Here is a 23,024-nt window from a genome sequence, read left to right on the forward strand (position 1 = left end):
TGAGGAAGGGAAGGAATCCCTTCCCTGTCTTCCTCCCCGGAGCCTAACAAGACCTTGAGTTGCGGGGCTTCTGTTTTATGCAAATGTGGAAGGGAAAGAACTAAGCAGAAACCTCCTAGGGCAAAATATAAAATGTGATGCCTTCAAGCCTTGGTTCTCCAGTGATCCCCAGACCAGCAGCATCAGCACCTGCTGGAAAGTTGTTAGAAATGCCGATTCCAGGGCCCCACCCCAGACCTGCTGATGTGGACCTTCATCTCAGCACCCCACTTCCTGGGCTACTGCAGCAGCAGTTGGGCTAAGGAGACTTGGGATGTGATGGGACCATTTGAGGTCGAGTTCTAAAGAGAACAGAAACCTCCTGAAGATGACCCAGTGGAGGCTGTTGCTAGAAAGAATAAGAAACCTGTTTTGGCTGGGTGCCGTGGCTCACGCCTGTAATCCCAGCACTTTGGGAGGCTGAGACAAGCAAATTACCTGAGGTCGGGAGTTCAAGACCAGCCTGACCAACATGGAGAAACCCCATCTCTAATAAAAATACAAAATTAGCCAGGCATGGTGGCACATGCCTGTAATCCCAGCTACTCGGGAGGCTGAGGCAGGAGAATCGCTTGAACTGGGGAGGCAGAGGTTGTGAGGAGCCGAGATCATGCCATTGCACTCCAGCCTGGGCAACAAGAGCGAAACTCCTTCTCAACAAAAAAAAAAAAAGAAAGAAAGAAAGAAAAGGAAAGAAACGTGTTTCAAAAATAACAAGAATTGGTCAGGATGGAGAAATCAGAACCCATACAGGTTGCTGGTGAGAATGTAAAATGGTGCTCTCACTGGGGAAAGTAGTTTGGTGGTTCCTTAAAAAGCTAAACATAGAATTATCATTTGACCCAGCCATTCCACTCCTAGGTATGTACCTAAAGGAATCGAAAGCAGGAACCCAAGACTGGGCGCGGTGGCTCACGCCTGTAATCCCAGCACTTTGGGAGACCGAGGCAGGTGGATCACCTGAGGTCAGGAGTTGGAGACCAGCCTGACCAACATGGTGAAACCCCATCTCTACTAAAAATACCAAAATTAGCCAGGCGTAAGCCAGGCATAGTGGCAAATGCCCGTAATCCCAGCTACTTGGGAGGCTGAGGCAGGAGAATTGCTTGAAGCTGGGAGGCAGAGGTTGCTGTCAAGCTGAGATCGTGCCACTGCACTCCAGCCTTGGTGACAAGAGCAAGACTGTGTCTCAAAAAAAAAAGAAGAAAAGAAAGAAAGAAAGAAAGCAGGAACTCAAACAAGATACTTGTACACAAATATTCACAGCAGCATTATTCACGATAGTCAAAAGATGGAAACTACCCAGTGTTATCAGTAGATGAATGGATAAACAAAGTGTATATAGACAATGGAATATTATTCAGCCATAAAAAGGAATGATGTTCTGACACATGCTACAACATGGATGAACCTTGACATTGTGCTAAGTGAAAGAAGCCAGATATAGAGGGACAAATATTTCACTTATATGAGGTACCTAGAATAGGCAAATTAGTAGAGACAGAAATGTTGATTAGAGGTTACTAGGGGTTGGGTGGTGTGGGGGATGTGGAGATGTTGCTTAATGGGTTCAGAGTTTCTGTTTGGGGTAGTGAAAAAGTTTTAGAAATAGATCGTGGTGATGATTGCACAACATCCTGAATGTGATTGATGCCCCTTAAAAATGATTAAAATGGGCCATGTGCGGTGGCTCACGCCTGTAATCCCAGCACTTTGGGAGGCCGAGGCAGGAGGATCGCTTGAGGTCAGGGTTCAAGACCAGCCTAGCCAACATGATGAAACCCTGTCTCTACTAAAAATACAAAAATTAGCTGGCTATGGTGGCGCATGCCTGTATTCCCAGCTCCTCGGGAGGCTGAGGCAGGAGAATGGCTTGAACCCAGGAGGCAGAGGTTGCAGTGAGCCAAAATTGTGCCACTGCACTCCAGCCTGGGCAACAGAGTAAGACTCAGTCTCAAAAACAAAACAAAAAACAAAAACAAACAAACAAAAAATGATTTAAAAGGTAAATGGTAAATTTTATGTTATGTCTATTTTCCCACACAAATTCTGCTGGTGGAAGATTAAGGCAGGGTCGACTTACAGGTAGCTGTGAAGTGAGAACAGGGGTCAGGGAGGAGACCCCTGTGAAGCCAGGCAAGAGGTGAGGCTCAACTGGAAAGGGCAAGGGACCGTGATGGGGCCAGGCAGGCGTGAAGGACAGAGAAGGGGAGAAGGTATAAGTTCAGGGGCATCAGTAAGTCTATCTCAGGGTCGAAGACATGGGAATACAGTCAAGGGATTAGACAGAGGAAGACAGCTCAGGCTACTATGATTATGCTACTGCACTCCAGCTTGGGATGGCTCTGGGTTTGAAGGATTTGGGGAAACCAGACTGCAATCCTAACTAAGCTAGTCTCGAAGATTTAGCTTCCCAGGCTGGCCACGGTACTGGCCTGGGCAGGGCCACAGCACTGCTCAGTGGCTATTTCTGGCCACCTGCACACATCTAAAGTTACTGTGCCTCTCTGAACCTCCCGGGTGTCTCCTGCACCTCCTGAGGACTGAGCTACAGCCCTGGAGAGGCCTGAACCCCCACCTCGGCTGCTTGACCTGAGGGAAAACGAGGTGGGCTGGGTCATCTAGGGACTTGACGGCCAGAAGAAGAGCGGAGTGCATGTGAGTACCAGGGAGGTGTGGACACACACAGCTGAGCACTGGCTTGACTGTTACTCTGAACCTCACCCGAGATCACATGGATAGTCAATGAAGGATAACCAGGCCTCCTGGCTGGATTCACCAAGCACCTACACAGGTGCTCAGAGGCCCTTTCTCTGTACTCTAGAAAAGCAAGTACCTTCCTTTTGTGGGCTTAATTTCCTGCTGTATAAAATGAGGAGCTGAGGCCAGGTGTGGTGGCTCATGCCTGTAATCCCAGCACTTTGGGAGGCCGTGGCGGGAGGATTGCTTGAGCCCAGGAATTTGAGACCAGCCTGGGAAACATAGTGAGACCCTGTCTCTACAAAAATAAAAAAAAATAGCTGGGTGTGATGGCAGGCAACTGTAGTCCCAGCTACTTGGAAGGCTGAGGTGGGAGGATCACTTGGGCCGAGGAGGTCGAGGCTTCAGTGAGCTGTGATCACCCCATCACCACACTCCAGCCTGGACAAGAGAGTGAGACCCTGTCTCAAAAAAAAAAAAAAAAAGGAACTGGACTAGGGATCTCCCAAGTCCCTTCTGGCTCTGAACTTCTAGGACTTTTAGGAGAGGATCATGACTTATGGGGAGGTAAGGGTGGGGAGGCCTGAGTAAGAATGGGAGGGGGAGGAATAAACTGAAATGAAAGGTGACAGGTGGCCCCTTGGCAAAGGGATTACCCAAGTCCCTTCCATTAGCGTGACCTAATGATTCCGTGAGTTAATCCGTAAATGCTATGTGCAGCCTGGCACATAGTAAGCCCTCAATCATTTTTAGCAGCGATTATTGTTGTGATTATCAGCAGCCTAGATTTATAAACACTCTGCTTACTTAATCGTTGGTACCCACAAATCTTCAAATGATCACATCATTGAATCAAGAATTGCTGAGTCATTGAACCTGAACGCTGCTGGACCATCAAAAGTGAGTCTCTCCAAGTCACAGCATGGGCCCATCGCTGAGTCAGCACAAAGTGCCCTGCCGAGCCATGCCTCTATCCATGTTACCCTTGCTGCTTTTGGTGTCCTTGTAGATCTTTCCACAAGGCAAATTCCGCTTGAAGGTCCAATCCATGGATGCACTGTGTGGACACGACTTCATGTGACTCTCCCAACTCCATGAATAGTTGTTGCCATATGGTACTAAGAAGGAAACTGAGGTCCTCAGAAGTCACACAGGCTGGTGTTTCATGCTAAGGCCCATGGGTGGCTGGTGTTTCACTCTAAGGTCCATGGGTGGCTTTCCAGCTTCCAGAATGAGCTGAGCTAACTTTTCCCTCGGTGCTGCCCGGTTATTTTACCTTCATGTGTAGCACACTCCACAGCACCCTGTAATTTCTCTGGGTGCCTGTTTCCCCAGCCCCCTAGACTAGGAGCGCCATACAGGCTGACAAGGGTCATGTCTGACCTTCCTCATGTTCCCCACAAGTGCCAGGTTCATCAGGGGTGCCAAAAAGGTGCTTTGAATGGGATCATCCGTAGAAGGGTCTTGACTACTGGCCAGGTAGCATGGGGACAAACCTCGTGAGGGAAATGACATCCTGGGGCTTGAGTCTCCATCTTCCTTTGGGTACCCAGCCCACCCCGAAACTGGAGGTGGTCTGCATTCCCCACTCTTGCAGTGGCCCTGCTGGAATCATGTGCTGGCTCACCTTTTCCTGCCTTAGCATGGTCTACCATGATGGTTTCCATGGTGGGTGCTGAACCCATTGGAGAGCAGGTAAAAGCTCAGGCCCTCTTCTCAGAAAAGAATTCTAAACCCAGCCACATGAGATTTTTTTCACACCCATAAAGTTTTGCATATAATATCAATGGATTTTCTTTCTATTCTAGAGACAGGGTCTTGCTCTGTTGCCCAGGCTGGAGTGCAGTAGCATAATCTTGGCTCACTGTAGCCTCAAATTCCTGGGCTCAATCGATCCTCCTGCCTCAGCCTCTCAAGTAGCTGGGACTACAGGCCACTATGCCTGGCTAATTTTTTAAAAAAAGTTTTGTAGAGATGGGGGTCTCACTATGTTGCCCAGGCTGGTCTTGAACTCTTAGCCTCAAGCAATCCTCCCACCTTTGCCTGCCAAAGTGCTGAGGTTACAGGTGTGAGCTACCGCACCCAGCCCAATATCAATGGATTTTAAAGTTCATCAGTGGGGCCCCTAAATTGCACCCCAAATTAGAGAAAAGCCCAGGAAGCTTGGGAAGCAACTAGTATAAATAACAGAGATAGGGCACTGAGCTCTCTGGGTGGACATAGGGGTCACAGTGAACTTCAGAGGGGAGTCGAAACTATCCCTCCCTAAACCTTCTTGGGCCATCCTCACATCTCCCCCACCTCTTCCTTGGCCCACCTTCTCTGAGAAAGCCTCTGCTCTCCCCAGTATGGCTATACCACAGAGGTTTGTCTAAGGTGTGAGTTGTTTTGTATTCGCTTCATTAGAAAGCCTTTTAAAATGCATTTTCAGGTCTGTGTTCAGTACAGTGTGTATCCAAATAAAAATTTTCTGGCAAATCACCTTACGAAGTTTGGCTGTTTTTATTCCTTCCCAGCCAGCATTGTCACTACAAACCATGGGAGAATGTCATAAACCATAAAGCGAATTTGGGGCATCCAAGGGCCCTGACCTGCCTGATTATCTCCACCACTACACCTAACTGGTGGGGACCCGTGGCTATCACCTGTGCAGCTAGAACAGAAGATAGACTGTGAGATATCAGTAACCCCTTCCCACACCGAGACCCAGGTTGACCTTGACCACAGTCATAAAACTAGCCCTTCATAGGGGTTCTCGTCTCAGTTTTACAGATGAGGAAAAAGGCTCGGGGAGATGACAGAGACCCAGTGGGTCCCTGGCGAGGCCTGGTCATCTGGCAAGGTGAAGAGGGCCTCAGAAACCACTGCTGGCATGTGCTTTTCTGCTGGTTAAACATTCCAAGAAAAAAGAAAACACTCAGATTGTAGACAGGACCTAGAATTGGCCTGGAGTTTTCTAGACGCTGTAGTTCAGTCAAGCTCAAAAAGGCCCAGACAGGGCCGGGGACAACTGTGGGGACAGGGCTGGCAGCTGGGCTCCAGACCAAGTGCAGGGCTGCTGACTCTGAGTGATGGCATTTAACTCCAGTCCCACAAGAGGGGTGATGTGTCTGACAGAGGGGCGGCAGGAAAACAGCTGAGCCTTCCACTCCAACTCAGGCTTCTGAGGTCTCTGTGCAGTTTCTGCGGCAACAATTCCATTTAGAAGTGAGACAAAGGGCAGCATGGATTTCTTCTCTGAGTACAGGGGCCTGATGTCCTCAGAAGACCACCTGTGTCCTTAGATCAGATGTGGCCCTGCTTCCCATCTGGTGTTCTGTGCCCATCCTACTCTTCCTCTGCCTTGATGGTACCTGCACAGACTCAGGAGCATCTTGAGTCAGATGTGCTTCTCCCTGGGCAGGTGATAATCTCAGTCCTGCCACAGAGGCAGGTAATGAAGGGGCCCAACCCAACGCCTTGCACACAGTGGGCATTCAATAAGCTTTTGCTGAGTTCGAAATTTGGGGGGGGGGAGGTGGAAATCATGAGGGAGATGTAGAATCTGGAAGACCAAGTCTGTTGGGGGAAAATGCATTGACATCTACTGGCTCCAAAGGAATACGGTTCTGTCCTAGATAGAGGAGGCTTTATTGGGAGGCTAATAAGCTTATGTTTAAGGCCCACCACTGCAGAGTTTACGAGCCCCTTCCTAGGCCCCGTATCTAATTTGGCATCCATAATTTTGTATTATTTTTCTTATACAAAGCACCCAAAATTGTATAAGCTTCAGGTTTCACAAAACCTGCATCTGTCCCTGGTCCTGACGCTCTCTAGCTTTGCCAACTCTGAGTCCCTCGACCCACTTGAGGGTAGAATCCCAGAATTAGATGGGCTCTTAAAAGAGTATCTGGTTTGTCCCTCAAGCAGGTATTAAAGATCCATCAACTCCCAGGAACTCTTTTTTTAGGGATCTGCAAGGATAGATATCACCTTGTCTTGGTCCATTTTTTGCTGTTATAACAGAATGCCAGGGGTTGGGTAATTTATAAACAATAGAAGTTTATTTGGTTCACAGTTCCAGAGGCTGGGAAGTCTGAGATTAGGGGACAGCATTTAGTGAGGGCCTTTTGGCTGCATTGTAACAGGTGGAGGATGGCCAGGCCTGGTGGCTTATGCCTGTAATCCCAGCACTTTGGGAGGCTGAGGTGGGTGGATCACTTGAGGTCAGGAGTTCGAGACCAGCCTGGCCAACACGGTGAAACCTCATCTCTACTAAAATACAAAAAATTAGTCGAGCGTGGTGGCAGGCACCTGTAATCCCAGCTACTTGGGAGGCTAAGGCAGGAGAATTGCTTGAACCTGGGAGGTGGAGGTTACAGTGAGCCAAGATTGTGCCACTGCACTCCAGCCTGGGCAACAGAGTGAGACTCCATCTCACACATACACACACACACACACACACACACACACACACAAAGATAAGAGGAGATATTTCACCCATGATACCAAAACAAACAGCTATACACAAAAGAATAATTTAAACTGGATTGTGGTGATGGTTACAGACCTCTGTAAATTTACTAAAACTCATTGAATTAGACACTTAAAATGAGTGAATTTTAGAGTATGTAAAGTGTACCTCCAATAAAACTCTTTTTTTAAAAAAAGAATAATCAGAAAAACAGTGCAAACTACTGAAAATTTGATCACATAAACAAAATAGTCAATAGAGCATTTGGAAGATAAAGTCAAGGAAATCTACCTGGAAGAGGAAAAAAATAAAGGTATGAAAAATCAGAGAGAAAATAGAAAAGCAGAAGTTCCATCTAGCAGGCCCAGCAAAAGAAATAGGGAGTAGGGGAAATGGAGGAGAGCCCATTATCAAAGAAATAATACAAAATTACTTCCTAGGACTGAATGACCTGCGTCTGCAGAGTTTACGAGCCCATTATGACCCAATACAATGAATGAAAAAAGGCCCATGCTAATTTCATAGTGATGTATATGAAGGTAAAATCTTAAAATTTAGGCCAGGCATAGTGGGTCATGCCTGTAATCCTAGCAGTTTGGGAGGCCAAGGCAAGCGGATCACTTGAGGTCAGGAGTTCAAGACCAGCCTGGCCAACATGGTGAAACCCCATCTCTGTTAAAAATACAAAAATTAGCTGGCTGTGGTGGCACCTGCCTGTAATCCCAGCTACTTGAGAGGCTGAGGCACAACAATTGCTTGAACCTGAGAGGCAGAAGTTGCAGTGAGTTGAGATCGCACCACTGGACTCCAGCCTGGGTGACAGAGTGAGACTCCATCTCAAAAAAAAAAAGAAACACTTAAAATTTTCTGCAGAGAAAAATAAAAGATTATAAAAAAAGATCAAAACTAAGAATGGCATTGGACTTCTCCCTGGCAACTTCTTATTCTGGAAGTCAGAAAACAATAGAGAAATGTATTCAAATCGCTCTCTTACAGTGTAAAAACAACAAAAGACAAACTTTAATTTTACAAAGCAAGTTTTTCATAAGATTAAAATGTGTGTGTGTGTGGAGGGATGGTTCTGTGTTCATCTCTTCTCCACTCTCTCTCCTTGCGTCATCATCTCTGTGTCGTACTCTCCTTCCTTCCCATCCGCCCTTCCCGTTCTATCTTTTCTGTGCTCTCTCTTCCTTTACTGGCCATCACACAGAACTGGAGGGATTTTTTCTAATTACTTCCCTCATTTGTTAAATCATTTTATGTTCTCTGTTCTCCATTTTAAAAGCAAACAAGCGGAACACTTCATTTCTGCATTTAAAAATCTAAATTAAATTGTTTTTTTGTTTGTTCCCTCTGTGGCCTTTGAGGCATCTCCGTGGGTTCTCCCTGGGAAGCCCCGTCTCACTTTCCTCCAAGTGGGTACAGTTCAGGTTTCGTGAGGGCCTTCAGTTGGGAACAAGAGGCTCCGCTACCTCTAAACTCAAACTCATCCTGTACATTTAGAGACAATTCCAAACTGGTCTCTCCTAGTTTATTAGGAAAAAAGAGTTGAGATCTTTGGTCCTCAATAGGAAAAGACCTCCTCATTCTAGATCCTTGTATCCAACGGGCCTTCCAAACCCCAACCCCTCACTAAAGCAGGTCGGTCACTTTAGGCCGGGCTTCCAGCAGGGGTGGGAGGCTGCTCCGTGTCAAGACTTGTGCAGAGGTGGATGGTGATGTCAGTAACGACAATCCATTTCTCAGCATGCATTTGCAGAGTGCCATTATGTGCTCAGCCCTGCAGAGAAAGCTGAGACTTGGCTGTTCTTGGCCTCAAGAACTCAAGGTCTAGGGTAAGGAGAAAAGACACCTAAACAAATAATGACCACCCAGTGCGACAGTTTTTCTGGGAGCACTGCAGGCTCCCAGAGCTTCCTGGGGACTGAGGCTTGGGGACATGTGGGACGCTCAGATGGAGAAGGCCTGATCCAGGGGAGGGCAGGCTGGGCAGAGGGAGCAGCCGTGCCAAGGCACAGAGGTGTGTAAGAACATTTCTGTGTGACTCTGGGGATGCATGGCATGATTGAGGGGTGGGCAGATAGCCTAACTTTCCCCCCGAAGCTTCCCAGGCCCTCGTGACATCTATCACCCTGCCCAGGCAAAGGCAGCAATGTCTGGTTCAGCACAATCCAGGGGAGACCTGTGAGTGACATCCCTGTCATTAGCAGGGCAGAGGGGCACTGTCCACGGATAAGCTTTCGAATGTGACAGCCAAGCTGTCAGCCAGCAGACCCATTCGCTCCCAGCCAGAATCTCACCTCTGCTGCCCCCATCTTGTGTTGGGAAGGAGGATCTCCATCCCGCTGAATCACCCGGCTCTTCCTGGAGGCTGAGGCCAATAGCAGCTCTCTTTTCAGGGGGGGCTGGGCAGGCTCCGTCTTCAGGGCCTGGGTGTCTCCAGATTCTGGCTCCCCCGTGACAATGGTGAATCCTGCATCAGCATGGACTAACTGCTGTTCTGCCTAGCTGTGGGCACTTGGAGGGTCCTGTGCAGGGCTCACTGTTTATTCCATCTCTGTAGCCCCCCATCCTCCCCCTCCCCAGCGCCTGGCACAGGGCAGGCACTTCATCCGTGTTTGTTGAATAAATAATGTGCTAAGAAAGGGAAGATGAAAGGGAGAAAGATAGGGAGACAGAGAAGTGAGATTGATTTTTTAATGGGAGAAAAAGAGACCAGATATTGAGGCACCTAGGGCACCAGGCACACAGACATGACCCCAAGACCTGGAACCGATGCACAATTGGCCACAGAGATGACAACAGCCCCAGATAACACCTGTGGGGCACTTGTTAAATGCCAGGCACTGTTGCCATCTCCTTATAAGCATGAACTTGGTGAACTCTCACAACTCCACTTTGCAGCCCAGAAAACTGAGGCAAAATGTGGCTAAGTAACTTGCCCAAGGTCACACAGCTAATGCATGAACCCAGGCAGCCTGGCCTCAGAACCTGCACTTCTAACCGTGCAGCGTGACAGGTAATCATAGCCATGGCAGGGAGCAGTCTTCATGGGATCCAGAGGAGATAGTATCCCCACGGGACAAGAGCACTGACCAGGAAGGAAGGGCCGTCACTACTCCCTGGTGATTTGCTCGGTGCACTCTCTGGGCCTCTGGCCTTGGCACTGGCTTCCTGGAGACGATCCTGCACTCACTGGCCGCTGCGGTGTGCTGGCTGGAAGATTGCTGATGAGAAGGTGATGGTCTCGAGGAGGACTTCTTTGGCCTCCAGTGCCAACTGGAGGTCAAAGAAGCCCAGCTCCCAAAGTGTTCGACACCATCTCTTTTTGTTGCAGAAACAGCCAGCCAGATGGTCAGCTCGCTTTGCCAGGTGCCCAGATGCCTGCCAGCTGCCGAAAAGGTCAGCAGAGTAAAGCTGTGTTCCCATAGCAGCTTTCGAGGGGTACCAAGAAGGCTTCCTCTGCAGAGCCCACTGTCTCTTCCCTGGCACGTCCTTCCCTCCCTAGCTTTCCTTGTTGTCTCCTCCCCGGGCTGATACCTCCTACCCCAATGTCTGCTCCTGATCTAATAGTCACCACTATTTGAATATCCCCATGGGCCAGGCACTATACCAAGCCTATGGCACGCCTCTTCTCATTGAACCATCACCACTGCATCCTGGAAAGCAGTTACCATCTCTTCTTTCTATATGTAGGGAGAGAGCCTTGGGGCATTCCTTAACAAGCCCCTGGTCACACAAATGCTAAATGGTGGAGCTTGGATTCCAAACAGGATGTGTTGGTGCCAAAGCCTAACTCTTTAGCTGGGTCTGTGAAGACAGGCCTTTGCCTTCTAAGCTTTACACAGGGTCTTGGGGTCTTCTTTCTTTTAGCACAGACTTTTTCAGTCTGCCTACCTCATCTTGGATGGGAAACTAAGTCAGAACAAGGGTATTTCCAAGAGTGGAGCTGGCAGCCTCTGTCACAGGCAGATGGGAGCCCAAAGGCGTCATCTTCATCTAATGCTAAAATGCTTCACAGGGATTAAACACACTGCCTGCTGCAGTGGTTCCCAGGGGGCCAAGTGGGGGCTGGGTGGCTTAATTTGGGGAGGTGCAAATGTGATGGGGAGGGAACTTTCGTGAGGACGTGCAGGTAAAGGAAATCCACACTGGATCCACCTATAGTGCCAAACACGCCCACGTCTAGTCTGGCTTGACTAGACTTCGACATGTTTAATCAAGCTGCCCTGATTTATTGCTGGCTGCATTCTCCAGGCCACAGCGCCATCTGCAGGGAAGCCCTGCACCAGCGGGGGCGGGTGGGGGGACGGGTCCTAGGGCCTGTCCCAAGACCCTGTGATGGTCAGCATTAAGGTAAAAGTTGTGAGCTACAAAGCCGGCACCGATTGCTGTCCTTTCAAGCTTAGGGCAGTCGTACAGGCACCACCCCTTCTCAACCAACCTCCTGAAATGATTTGGGGAGATATTATCATGTCCATTTTATAGATGAAGAAACTGGGCCTCAGAAAGCCACAGTCACCCCCCAGTGATGGAGTCAGGCAGGATTCCAACCAACTCAGGCTCTTTGACAAAAAACTCTGGGCTCTACATCTGCCTTTCCTGATGCAGAAGAAAGAGAAGAAGCGTGGAGGGTGAAGGGTGAAGGATGAAGCGAAAAGCTGCTGGCTGGACGGATTGAGAGCCAGGATTCATGGCTTGGTTCTGTTCACATTGTCTCTGCTGCCAAGCCCTACTCACCCCAGCCAGGAAGAGCAAACATTCCCAGACAAAACATCCTCTCGGGTCTGTCATCAGGTTGACAGAGAGAAAATCGAGCTCCTTACAGGAGACTGTCAGGGTGGACTGGGGTGGAGTTTTTAAATGTCTCAATAACTGGGAAGATAATTGAAGACATTATATTTTTTACTCTTTTCAGTACCTGTCTCAGCAGCAAGCATTTGTCAGCCAGATCTTTGAGGCCGAAGGCTGTCTACCCTGACAAAAAGAAGACACTCAAGTTGTCTAAATGCATCGATTTTTCTGAAATTTGAAATCTGCAATTTCCCGAGCTGTGTTCTGTTGTTAAGTGGCTGTCCAAATTCCTGAGCTCATGTTTAAGTGTCGCCGATAAAGAAACAATCCAATCAGGTTTACACTGGCAGTTCAATTAGGCACATATGAAGTAGTCACTCCAAAGCGGTTCACAGCAAATTTATTCCTGGGACAACGTTCTTTTACCACCCAACTTAAATCTCCCAGGAATTTGTTCCAAGAATAGAAGCTAACTGCTATAATATCCCGAGCTAATTGCAATATTATCCTGATTGGAGCCTAATTAGAAGGCAGATCTGCCTCACTAGCCAACACCACCTCTCCCCCTACACAGAGCCCTCAGAGATAGATTCTCTTGTCCTAGACAACTTTGTTATTTGATTATCTACACTGCAGCTCTTTCTTGCTAATTTACCACTTTTACATATTTATGCCCCCTCATTAGTCAACAAGTATGTATTGAACACCTACTGCATGCTCATCCCATGCATCCCAAGCAAACAGAAGGATGTTTGCTTCTGATTCCAAAGAGAAATACATGCTTCTTTGGGGTGCTGGTCTCTTTTGGGGTCTTCAGTCAGATGAACAAGTAACATATATGAGCAGAAGCTCATGCCTGTAATCCCAGCACTTTGGGAGGCCAAGGTGGGCAGATTGCTAGAGCCCAGGAGTTCAAGACCAGCCTGGGCAACATAGTGAAACCCCACCTCTACTAAAAATACAAAAAATTAGCTGGGCATGGTGGCGTGTACCTGTCATCCCAGCTACTTGGGAGGCTGAGGTGGGAGGACCACCTGAGCTCAGAAAGTTAAGCCTGCAGTGAGCTGAGATGGCACCAATGCACTGGTGCATTGGACAACGCCTGGACAATGAACCTTGTCTCAAAAAGGAAAATAAAATCATATATATGCAGCAGTATTTGCACATAAAACACATGCCTGGAAACCCACATGTATGGGATATTTGCATATGCCTTGTGGAGAATTTTTAGGGTCGGTTAAAAGGAGAAAGAAACTAAATTATATTGTTCTGGAACTCTTCTCTACATCACCCAGCCAAGGAGCATAAGGAGAGTGCTTTCATTTCATTCATTAACTCACCAAATATTTGCTGAGCTTTGACCCTGTGCTTGGCCTTGGAAGAGAATTTTGCAAAAACACAGTCCCTTATTTCAGATTTGACAACACAGTGGGGAGACTGTATCTTTTTTTTAATGCAAATCATAGAACAGAGGCAACATTCAGGACTGATGAGGAAATTTGGCTCTTGGGAAATGGTCAGAACAGCTCATTCTGCTAAGAGCAGAGCATCTTGAAAAGTTTTACCCTGCTCGTTGCCCCACTTAGCCCTCTGCAGGTCAAGGAAGCAGAGGAGGGAGCCACTCCTGTGGACTCAATTCTCACCCTCGCTGGTGAAAACAGAAATGATGGGTTCACATTGCTCACAGCTCCCCCTGGAACGACTTCCTTCTCTCCACTTCCAGACCCAAGCCCAGGCTTCCCAGGTTTCACCTTTGGACCTCTTCCCACTCCCCGCACCCGGGGCCCAGTGCTCAACCCACCTCTCCGCCCTTCACATCCTTCCGTGGTTAAATGTTGGCTTCTCTCTTCCTGTCGGTGGCTGTCACCCCAAGTCAAGGCCTTACATCATCTTGCTCGCCTCAGGGGACCCACCCCTCCTGCAGCCTCGGAAAGCTGAACTCCTCCAGTGCCCAGTTTGTCCTGACCTCAGAAGTACAACCCACTCCACTTGGAGGAAGCAAAGAGGGGTTTTTAAAGAAATACAAGCAGCTTCACTGAGAGCTCATGGCTAAGCTCAGATTTTAAGAGGACAAGAACAAGAAAAACTAAAGGACAAATTGTAAGAATAGTTTCAGAAATGTTTACTAATGAGATGAATACGTGGAAGGCCTTTAGCACAGTGCCTAAAACACAGTAAGTAACCAACAAATTGTAGGTGGTATTAATACTATTATTATTAAATCCAAGAGTGACGGGATTACAAGAAAATGCACACGTAACAAAGGCAGCCTTAAAAAGCTCATTTTTTTTTTTTTCAGGGCCAGAGCAACAGGAAAGAGATAGACCCATTATTCAAGACAGATGATGTAACGTGAATAAAAGAGTGAACATTTTAAAGTGTCTTTTCTCCTAATATTCTTCTATTTTCTTTAGAAGACAGAATAATCTTCAACCTGGAAAGGATAATAAACATGATTATGGGGAAATCGGGACCTAAGACAGATGACGCAGCACTCAAGGAGAGCCCTTCTGCTTTATGGGAGCCCAACACTCTTAACTCCAACTAAATATATCCAAACTAAACTCAAGGAGAGCCCTTCTGCTTTATGGGAGCCCAACACTCTTAACTCCAACTAAATATATCCAAGACCTTTACTGTGTGATTGCAAACTCCTACTGTAAATATTGAGAAGTCAGGAAGCTGAGAAGGGTGGAGAAAAATTAGAGATGAGCAAATGTCGCCCAGGTTTGTGAGAGAGAGAAGGTGGATTCCAGCAACTACAGATGGGTATGTCTGAGGTTGATCTGCAATCAGATAGGCTTATAAAAGATGGCAGATGTTACTAGTGATCAAAGTGGCTTACTAAGAGTAATTATCAAATCAACCTTATTTCCATTGCGGAGGGATTGGTACATGAAGGCATTGCTATGCATATTGTATACTTAATTTTAGCAAAGCACCTGATAGAATCTTTCAGGATTCCTGGTGGATAAGATGGAGAAATAAGGGCTAGATTTAAAGTATGATTAGCCAAGTTACATAGATGGCTGAACATCCACATCTAATGAATAGAACAGTGTCCATTACAGAGCACATTATAGGTGCTTAGTAAATATCTCTTACTGTTACACAAATGAATCAAGCTGGAGGGAAGTTTCTGATGGTATGTCCCCATCTAATTTTATATATATATATATATATATAGAGAGAGAGAGAGAGAGAGAGAGAGAGCGAGAGAGAGAGAGAGACTTCCTCTGTCACCCAGGCGGGAGTGCAGTGGTGTCATCTTAGCTCAGTATAACCTCCACCTTCCAAGTTCAAGCAATTTTCATGCCTCAGCCTCCCAGGCATCTGAGACTACAGGTGCGTGCCACCACGCCCGGCTAATTTTTGTATTTTGGGTAGAGATGGGGTTTCACCATGTTGGCCAGGCTGGTCTCCAACTCCTAACCTCAAGTGATCACCTGCCTTGGCCTCCCAAAGTGCTGGGATTACAGGTGTAAGCCACCGTGCCCAGCCTTAATCAATTTTTTTTATCATGACTCAGATGATGACTTATGAGTCATGGGTATCCAATTTATAGGAAGCAAAGCTTGGAGGGAGATCTGATGCATTCAATAACAAAATCCAAAATTCAAAATGAAGCCAACAGGTTAGGATGATGGGCCAAAGCCTAGATGAAATGAAAAGAGACAAATGCAAATCATTCATTATGCTCCTAAAAGCAGGTGCACAAATGCAGAAAAGGGAGCCCCGGCCCCACTGCATTTCATGCAAAAAAGATCTGCAGGTCTGAAATGATCCCAAGCCCAGTGTGCTTCATTAGTATGAGGCGGCTGCCAAACACAGCTGCAAACTTAGGCTACACAAGAGGATGGAGAAAAAGAGCCCCAATATGTATTGCCTCAGCAATAATAGCTCGTATTTATTGAGTGCATATTACACTAGATGCTGCTACTGCGCTGTGTTTACAGAAATGATCTCATTTATGTAAGTACCCAGGGGTGTAGTTTTTCTTTTTTTTTTTTTTTTTTTTTTTTTTGTCTGAGACAAGGTCTTGCTCTGTTGCCCAGGCTGGAGTGCAGTAGTGAAATCTTGGTTCACTGTAGCCTCCGCCTCCTGGGTTCAAGTGATTCTCATTTCTTAGCCTCCCAAGTAGCTGGGACTACAGGTGCGTGCCACCACGCCTGGATAAGTTTGTATTTTTAGTAGCGACGGGGTTTCACCATGTTGGCCAGGCTGGTCTCAAACTCCTGACCTCAAGTAATCTACCTGCCTCGGCCTCCCAAAGTGCTGGGATTACAGGCATGAGCCACCACAGCCAGCCTTGGGTGTAGTATCGATCCAAAATGATACCCCGAAGAGGTCAGTGAGAAGAGAGTCAAGTTAGATTTCAATCAGATGGCACCATAGACCCGGCTAAGACTGAACTGGGTAGGCCTACCCTAGGCTGATCTAGTTCGGGAGCCCCCCTCCTTGGAGATCGTTTTGGGGAGAGGTTTGTGCGGTGGACAAAGGATGAGATCAAGAGGAGACTCTATTGAAAAAGAAATGCCAGCCAGGCGCGGTAGCTCATGCCTGTAATCCCAACCCTTTGGGAGGCCGAGGCGGGTGGATCCCCTGAGGTCAGGAGTTCGAGACCAGCCTGGCCAACATGACAAAACCCCATCTCTACTAAATATACAAAAATTAGCCGGGTGAGGTGGCACATGCCTGTAGTCCCAAATACTCAGGAGGCTGAGGCAGGAGAATCGCTTGAACTCAGGAGGCAGAGGTTGCAGTGAGCCAAGATCACGCCATTGCACTCAGCCAAGATCACGCCGTTGCACTCCAGCCTGGGTGACAGAGTGAGACTCTGTCTCAAACAAACAAATAAAAATGTTGGGGAAAGGAAGAGAAAGCCAGCAACTTCCTGGGTATCCAAGTCAGGCACATCAGCAGGTGTTTGTGTGCTCCCCCCGGCAAGTTCCTCACCTCCTTTACCAGGGGTTACAGCTCCATGAAAGAAAAGCCTGATAGATAGAGATGGCAGAGCCCCTTCTCCTAATGGTGGCTGTGTCTCTGCTTGGCTTATCAGCAGTGTGACAGTTTGCTGTTTGGATCGCTCTCCCTTGCCCAACCATTGCCAACCTAGGTTGAGCCCACCTCAAGGGATTGGGCAGGTAGAAAGTGTGGGTCAGTAAAATCCTCACAATAACTTAGATGATGACATTAGAGCTCAGAAAAGTAGATGTTTTTAACCATGGTCACACAGCTGGCCTACAGTGGAGCAAGGATTTGAACCCAGAGTCTTAATGCTACGATCCAAATTGTTAACCACACAGCACTGGGCTGGCATCTGCAGAATTTTAGGTTCCCCATGGGTCCCCACATTTTAAGAAGGATGTGGACAGATCAAAGGGGTAGCTCCTGGAGAGCTAGCAGGAGAATGGGAGAATGGGAGAGGCTGGAAATCTTGTCCTGTAAAAAACACAGGGAGAGCCGAGTGCAATGGCTCACACCTGTAATTCCAGCACTTTGGGAGGCCGAGGAGGACGGATCACCTAAAACCAGGAGTTCGAGACTAGCCTGGCCAATGTGGTGAAACTCCACCTCTACTAAAAATACAAAAATTAGCCAGGTGTGGCGGCTCACACCTGTAATCCCAGCTATTTGGGAGGCTGAGGCAGGAGAATTGCTTGAATTCAGGATGTGGAGGCTGCAATGAGCCAAGATCATGCCACTGCACTCCAGCCTGGGCGACAGAGTGAGACTCCATCTCCAGAAAAAAAAACAAAAAACAAAAAACCACAAAACAAAACAAAACAAGACAAAAAACCTACAGGTCATCAGGGAATTCTGTCTGAGATAAAAATGACTTGGGAAAATGCAATAACCGTCCTCAAGCTCTCAGAGAAATGTTATGTGGCAGAACAAAGACATTTATTTTTCACAGCAGTATAAGAATAATAATGATGTATTTCAACATTCTAAGGATTAGAGAGTTATCTTAAACCGGAGTGGGCTGCTTTGAGATACTGAGCTCCCGGGCATTGAAGGTATTCAAGCAGAAGCTGGATGCCAAGGACCAGGCTTTCTCTCATTAAACCCGAGATGCCACTCTTCCTCTTCTCAAAGTGCCTACAGCACGGCTGAGACCACTTACCCAGCTCCCTTGTCACTATTGGTTTCATGACTATAAATGTCCATACAGCTTTACTGAAGGATAACCTATGTACTGTACAATTTACCCATTGTAAGTGAACAATTTGATGGTTCCTAGTAAATCTATACAGTTCTGCAACCATTACTACAGTCCAGTTGCAGAAACTTTGTGATTATAGTTTTTTTCCCCAAAGAACATTATTAGTATCAAGGGTAGATCCAGGTCCCATGGACCGTGGTCTCTGCTGACCTAACAGCAGGCCTCTGTGCTGTGGCTCTTTCCTCACATCCTCTCCTCATTCCTTCCTGGGTGTCACCTGATGCTGCCCTGCCACATGCTGCTTGGCCTTCCTGGGCCCTGGGCACCTCCCCCCACCCAAGGTGTCTCTGCTGGGCACCTTTGCTTCCTTCCCTCCTCCTCTGCCATGGCGTGGGGACAGGGACTTGGAATCAGCAGATCCCAAGGCAGTAGGGTGTACTCAGAAGTACGTGAGCCCTGGCACCCCATACCTGTATTTGGCTCACGGGCATGTGGCCTCCAGCAAGTCACCTTATTTTTTGTTATTTCTGTTTTGAGACAGGGTCTCACTCTGTTGCCTAGGCTGAGTGCAATGGCTCAGTCTCATCTCACTGCAGACTCTATTTCCTGGGCTCAAGTGATCCTTCCACATCAGCCTCCCGAGGAGCTGTGACTACAGGCACGCACCACCACACCCAGCTAATTTGATTTATTTTTTTGTAGAGACGAGGTCTCACTATGTTGCCCAGGCTGGTCTTGAACTCCAGGGTTCAAGCAATCCACCTGTCTCAGCCTCTTAAAGTGCTGCGATTACAGGCATGCGCCACCACGCCTGGCCACTTTATCTTCTTGAACCTTAACTTTTCCCCTTTTGTAATGCAGACATAATACACACGCCTCGCTCGGTGCAAAGATCAGAGATGATGTGTATCAAGTGACTAGCACAATATCTACTTTTTTTTTTTTGAGACAGTCTTGCTCTGTCATGCAGGCTGGAGTGCAGTGGTGCGATCTCCTGCCTCAGCCTCCTGAGTAACTGGGATCAGTGATTCTCCTGCCTCAGCCTCCTGAGTAACTGGGACTACAGGCACCACCACACCTGGCTAATTTTTGTATTTTTAGTAGATAGTTTCACCATGTTGGCCAGGCTGGTCTCGAACTCCTGACCTCAAGTGATCCACCCACCTTGGTCTCCCAAAGTGCTGAGATTACAGGTGTAAGCCACCATGTCTGGCCAATATCCACTATTTTTAGTAAATGATAGCCATGATTACTGCTGCCACCTTCATTATTGACACTCAAATGTCCTCTGCTCTGAGTGCTTATTTTGCCTTTCTCTTCTAGGAATATCCCTGTTTTCTGGGTCTCTCCTGGTGTCCAGCCATTATCACAGGCACAGAGATGGATTCCTCTACACTTGGGAACCCCCAAGGCTGACCCCAGCCAGGGATGCATGTGGGTTAGTTGGGATGGAGCAGCAGCACCACCTAGTGGCAATGTGCAGCAGCACGCTAATTACTGGCCAAATGCAGGAACTGGTCTAATAGCTACTACATTAGGACATCTTGGAAGTCACCTACTCTAGCAGTTCGTCCAGCGCTTGTGTGTCCACAGCATCCTCCTAGAGAGGGCTTCCCATGCCATGCACTAGAGCAAAAGAGGATGGGGAGAATGAAAAACAAAATAGGAGAAAACTTCTCAGTGTAATGCTCCTCAGGGACCACAGGGTAGTAAAAAAAGTTGAAAAAGCATCTCCACCAGATCTAGAGACAGGAAGTAGGTCAGTGGTTAGTGGTTGCCCAGTGCTGCAGGCGATGGGGGAAATGAGGAGTGATTGCTAAAGGGTACAGGGTTTCTTTTCAGGGTGACAGAAATGTTTTAAAAGTGGCCAGGCGTGGTGGTTCACACCTGTAATCCCAGCAATTTGGGAGGCCAAGGCGGGCAGATCGCTTGAGGTCAGGAGTTCAAGACCAGCCTGGCCAACATAGTGCATCCCCATCTCTACCACGAATGCAAAAATTAGCTAGGTGTGTTGGTGCACGCCTGTAATCCTGGCTACTCAGGCGGCTGAGGCAGGAGAATCACTTGAACCTGGGAGGCAGAGGTTGCAGTGAGCTGAGATTGTGCCACTGCACTCCAGCCTGGGTGACGGAGTGCAACTCTGTCTCAATAATAATAATAATAATAATGTGTTTGTGGCCAGCACTGCTGTTCATACTTGGACAAGATATCTCCAGGGAAACACCAGAGCAAGACATTCAAAGGTAGGAGACATTTAATCCTCATAACCCTATGAGGCAGGTATCAGTATCCCCATTTAACAGTTAAGCAAACTGAGGCTCCGAGATACAGAGGCTAAGAGTCAGTGGCCTGAGGCTAGCAGCCAGTGAGGGACATGGCAAGGATGCAAACATGGTTTCAGAGACCCAAGTCTTTCCTCAAAACTACTGTACTGAAAAATGCTCCCCACTTCTACTTACTCTGACTCACCGGCTCCAGTGTCACAGTGTGGGAAAGGTTGTAGTGGATGTGCCGTGAAAAGTCCCAGTGAGGCGTACTGCCAGGGCCTAAGGCCGGGACAGCACATCTGAGTTTGTCTTCCATAAACACACCCTAGGAGTTTCAACAGAAACTCTGCTAAAATGGATGGGGAAAGAGATTTCAAGAAGTTCAAGACATTCAGAAGCACATGGCTATCCTCTCCTCCTTCTAAAGCAAGTTCTTTATTGTCTGAGCAATCAATAAGTGTTTAACGAGGCCTGGCACTGTACTAGGTATACTGTAGCATAAATACAAAAGTGTAAGACAAAGTCCTGCCCGTTTGAGGCATGCAATCTAAATATTTCTCAGAGGCCGGGTGCGGTGGCTCACACCTGTAATCCCAACACTTTGGGAGACCAAGGCAGGCAGTTCATGAGGTCAGGAGTCCAAGACCAGCCTGGCCAACATGGTGAAACCCCGTCTCTACTAAAAATACAAAAATTCGCCAGGCATGGTGGAGGGCACCTGTAATCCCAGCTACTCAGGAGGTTGAGGGAGGAGAATCATCTGAACCCAGGAGGCAGAGATCACACCATTGCACTCCAACCTGGGCAACAAGAGCAAGACTCTGTTTCAAAAAAATAAAATAAAATACAAAACAAATATTTCTTAGAAATTACTACATGGTTAAAAAGCAAATCTGGACTTAGTTGCCAGTATTGCAATGAACATGCTTTAAATTCAATATTTTAAAGAAAAACATGACACCACCACACATTTATCATGGAATGAAATTTTTTCCTAGTAATACCAACTTCATTGTTATGAATAAATAAGGTTTGCTTCGGTTAAAATTCACCTGGCATGGCCCTCCTATATAATTTTTTATTTAATTTTATTTTTAAAATGTTATTATATTAAAATTTGGGACAGGTTCTCACCATGTTGCCCAGGCTGATCTCAAACTCTGGGCTCAAGCGACTCTCCCGCCTTGGCCTCCCAAAGTGCTGGGATTACAGGCATGAGCCACTGTGCCTGGCCAATCTTCTATAATTCGAATAAAGATTTCTCGAAAAAGTAGTTTTAGAAGATTAAATAGGCCAGGCGTGGTGGCTCATGCCTATAATCCCAGCACTTTGGGAGGCCGAGGCAGGTGGATCACTTGAGATCAGGAATTCAAGACCAGCCTTGAATTGATGATGAAACCGTGTCTCTACTAAAAATACAAAATTTAGCCGGGCGTGGTGGCAGGCGCCTGCAGTCCCAGCTACTCAGGAGGCTGAGGCAGGAGAATCGCTTGAACCCGGGAGGCAGAGGTTGCTGTGAGCTGAGATCGCGCCACTGTACTCCAGCCAGGGCAATAGAGCAAGACTCCGTCTCAAAAAGAAAAAAAAAAAAGAAGAAGGTTAAATAGAAGTGCTTAGGTACTAACATGGCCAACAGTTGTCTGGACAAACGAGCTCTAGACTACTTAGTGAACCTCCTCTCCAGGATATTTTTATTAATATTTGGAGAACAACATAAAACACATTTCCAAGTGGTTCATGAGATGCCATGGCCATCCAAAAGAGGGAGCAATGCGCCGGAGCTTGGTCTCGACAAGAGATATTTTCCATAGCAAAATTTACCACTAACTCGGGGGCAATACCAGGTGGGCTGGGAATCTCACATATCCCAAATTAGCCTCTTGATTCTGTCACAAACTCTCAGAACTCATAGGCGCGTGGTTCTGGGAATGGAAACTAACCAAACATCATCCGGACTGAGACAGCCAAACCTGTGGACAGCGCCATCCCAAAAGTGAACCGTCTGCTTCACGGGAAGAACATTTATCTTGGAGCAGGGATGTGGGAGCTGCAGTCGCAGGGGACCGAGACCCAAGACGGTCATGCCCAGAGTGCAAACATGACCCTCCAGTATTGATATGCCAGTGAAAAAGCTCACTGATGTATTTAAATAAAGCATCTTACATCAGGAACTCTGGGCTAAAATATAGCTTCAGGGAAAAGTTCCAATCCGAACCTCTTCGCACCTGCAATAAGCAAGTACCTTTTCTTTCCTGAGGATCATTTGCTTTAAAGCACTGAAGAGTGAGCTGCTAGCTCCAGCAGTGATGGTAAAGAATGACAATTTCTGGTTAGCACAGTGGCTCAGGCCTGTAATCCTAGCACTTTGGAAGGCTGAGGTGGGTGGATCCCTTGAGCTCAGGAGTTAGAGACCAGCCTGGGCTACATGGTGAGACCCCATCCCCACAAAAAATATAAAAATTAGCCAGGTGTGGTGGTGCACACCCGTAGTCTCAGCTACTCACAAGGCTGAGGTGGGAGGATTGCTTGAGCCCGAGAGGCAGAGGTTGCAGTGAGCTAAGTTTGCACCACTGCACTCCAGCTTGGGTGACAGAGTGGGAAGCTG

At 47.4% G+C, this 23,024-nt stretch overlaps 1 pseudogene across 1 annotated transcript; it reads right to left on the minus strand.

Annotated features, from left to right (window-relative positions):
• Positions 1 to 17,868: 17,868 nt before the first annotated feature.
• On the minus strand, positions 17,869 to 19,586 carry LOC100597562 (annotated as a pseudogene). Its single transcript, XR_001113643.2, has 2 exons — positions 19,489 to 19,586; positions 17,869 to 18,687 (listed from the first exon to the last, which is right to left on the minus strand). The product of XR_001113643.2 is annotated as a putative uncharacterized protein encoded by CRHR1-IT1 (transcript).
• Positions 19,587 to 23,024: the final 3,438 nt, after the last annotated feature.

This window comes from Nomascus leucogenys, chromosome 19 (assembly GCF_006542625.1).
Source record: "Nomascus leucogenys isolate Asia chromosome 19, Asia_NLE_v1, whole genome shotgun sequence".
NCBI lineage: Eukaryota > Metazoa > Chordata > Mammalia > Primates > Hylobatidae > Nomascus > Nomascus leucogenys.